Here is a 2,500-nt window from a genome sequence, read left to right on the forward strand (position 1 = left end):
GGACAAGCGCGGACGAAATAGAGCGCAAAATTTAAAATGAATTAAAAATTTTCATCAGACCGGAAGTAGGCATAACCTAGGCGCCATGTTTCCGTCGTACAAGTTTTCACCGTTGCAGTCACCGTTTCAATCGCTCTTCGTGTGGACGTGTATTATTTCTAGTCATGTGTTGTGTAGATGATTCGCTTAAGGTAGGTGTTCGGACTTATTTCTTTAATATTAATTAAACCGTATTTGCCTTGTCGGCCTTAAAATAAAGCTATTTTTTTTTCATCGCAATCGAAGTGTTAGATCTAGAATCTAGTTCCCGCCTCCGCTTCGCTAATTCGACTTAATGTAACTATGACACAACTATTAAATCTAGAGTCTCTATTTTAATTAAATAATTAGGAATTCTATCTCTAGATGATATCTAATCTATTCCCACACGTGTGTGCAAGTAGGATTTAACGTCAGAACAGGTGTGGTGGTCTAGGCGTCGCTATTTTTGACGGTAGGAATTTTTTTTTTAAATTCGTAAAATTTTATATAGACTTTATATAGCAATTTACTAAGACCGACCCTAACGCCCAGTAAATATTTAATTACCACATTGTTATGGACACGGTGTATTAGGTAGGGCCGAGGGCTATCCATAGGTACCAATTTTTAAATTTTGTGACAATTAGGAGCCGAGTTATAAAATAAATTTAAAATACTGGTTCTGGTCTTAGACTTTATATAGCAATTTACTAAGACCGACCTTAATACCCATTAATTATTTAATTAGCGCATAGTTATGGACATCCTGTATTAGGTTGGGCCCAGGGCTATCCGTAGGTACCAAGTTTATAATTTTGTGACGATTATTAGTCGAGTTATAAAATAAATAAAAAAAACTGGTTCTGGTTTGCACTACATTTCTTTCTTCTTTAACGGCGGACTCCCGGTCCAGCCCCATGGGTTACCCGTGAGCCGGGGCCTCGTTAGCCTGGACGGCTCCGATGTGACCGCGGATTGTTGTGGCCCGCCTCAGCCCGAGTCGAGATCACCCTTCCGATCGAAGGTGGACGCCATAGGGCGCCCGGGATAGCCCGGGGCGCTGTTCGTCACCCGAGCGCAGGGGCGCCGGGAGACGCCCCCGGTGAAGTTTGGCGGGTGATTCTGGTAGAGCTCCCCACCCCGATCGCAGGACACCCCTCGCCGCCCGCCCAGGTGTCGAGGTGGCCGCGGGGGAACTCGGGGCGTTTTGGCTCCCCCTTGTGCCGGAGCGGCGCCCTCGGTCCCAGAACGCCCCTGGCGGGTGATTCGCATGCCCCCTGGGGTGGGGAACGCGGGTGGGTGGTCGTAAAGCGTGTAACCGCAGTGGGGGCGGCCCCTTAGTCGGGGGCGCCAAAGTTGGCACCCCACCTGGGGCGCCCCCCGGAAGTGTGGCGCCCGCGCGAGTGAGCCCCGTAGATGCGCCCCGACACCCCCGCGCCGCCCCCCGGGTCGCGGCACCCCCGGCGCCCTCCGTGCGGGCTCCCCTCATGGGGCGGCACCCCGGTCCTCCCCGAGACTATGTACCCGATTTTTCGGTTTAACACTAGAGGTATGGGCAGAAATACGGCGGTTAAAACGGTCTGTATCTACTATTGTGGAGGTGAGTGTCGGTGAAGCCTCTATGTGACGCTAGGATCCGCGCTCCCTCGCAGCCAGCGACATGTGCCCGATCTGACCGTGCGTGGCTCAGTCTCCCGACTAGCTTCCCGGTAAAATGCGGGCTCGGCGCGCAGGTCGCGCCAGTGAAGGTAAAAGTACGTGTCCGTAGCGTGAAGCCAGCGGCGACGCGCAGTGCTAACGCAACCAAGCAGTATTGGTGGCTCGATAAAAGTCTCGCACTGGCCCAGCCCTCGGAACGGGCGACGGGTCTGCAAAACGCAGTCGGCTCGATGCAAATCGAGAGATTTCCCGGCGACGCGCGTGTTTACGGTGAAGGGGGAAATGTGAGCGGTCCGATGTGAAAAAATCCGGGAATGCCGGGATCCGTTCTCTCGCTAGAGCGTTGTCTCCCGTCCCGCGATGTGTTGTGGAAAAACGTCTCGCAAACGATAGCTATCTGGTTGATCCTGCCAGTAGTCATATGCTTGTCTCAAAGATTAAGCCATGCATGTCTAAGTTCACACTGTCCCATGGTGAAACCGCGAATGGCTCATTAAATCAGTCGAGGTTCCTTAGATGACACGATCCTACTTGGATAACTGTGGCAATTCTAGAGCTAATACATGCAATCGAAGCTCCGACCTTTATCGGGAAGAGCGCTTTTATTAGTTCAAAACCAATCGGCGCGGCCTCGCAAGGGGTTGCGTCGTCCCATTTGGTGACTCTGGATAACTTTGTGCTGATCGCATGGCCTCGCGCCGGCGACGCATCTTTCAAATGTCTGCCCTATCAAATGTCGATGGTACGTGATATGCCTACCATGTTTGTAACGGGTAACGGGGAATCAGGGTTCGATTCCGGAGAGGGAGCATGAGAAACG

General features: G+C 51.8%; 1 non-coding gene across 1 annotated transcript in view; it reads left to right on the forward strand.

Annotated features, from left to right (window-relative positions):
* The first annotated feature begins 2,074 nt into the window (after nt 1–2,074).
* LOC131933899 (small subunit ribosomal RNA) overlaps nt 2,075–2,500 on the forward strand; it is a 1,846-nt gene continuing 1,420 nt past the window's right edge. Inside the window, exon 1 of the ribosomal RNA XR_009385307.1 lies at nt 2,075–2,500. This exon is cut by the window's right edge and continues 1,420 nt beyond it. This is a non-coding gene — a ribosomal RNA (small subunit ribosomal RNA).

Source organism: Physella acuta, unplaced genomic scaffold (genome assembly GCF_028476545.2).
Source record: "Physella acuta isolate Inbredline_101_S28 unplaced genomic scaffold, ASM2847654v3 ptg002667l, whole genome shotgun sequence".
NCBI lineage: Eukaryota > Metazoa > Mollusca > Gastropoda > Physidae > Physella > Physella acuta.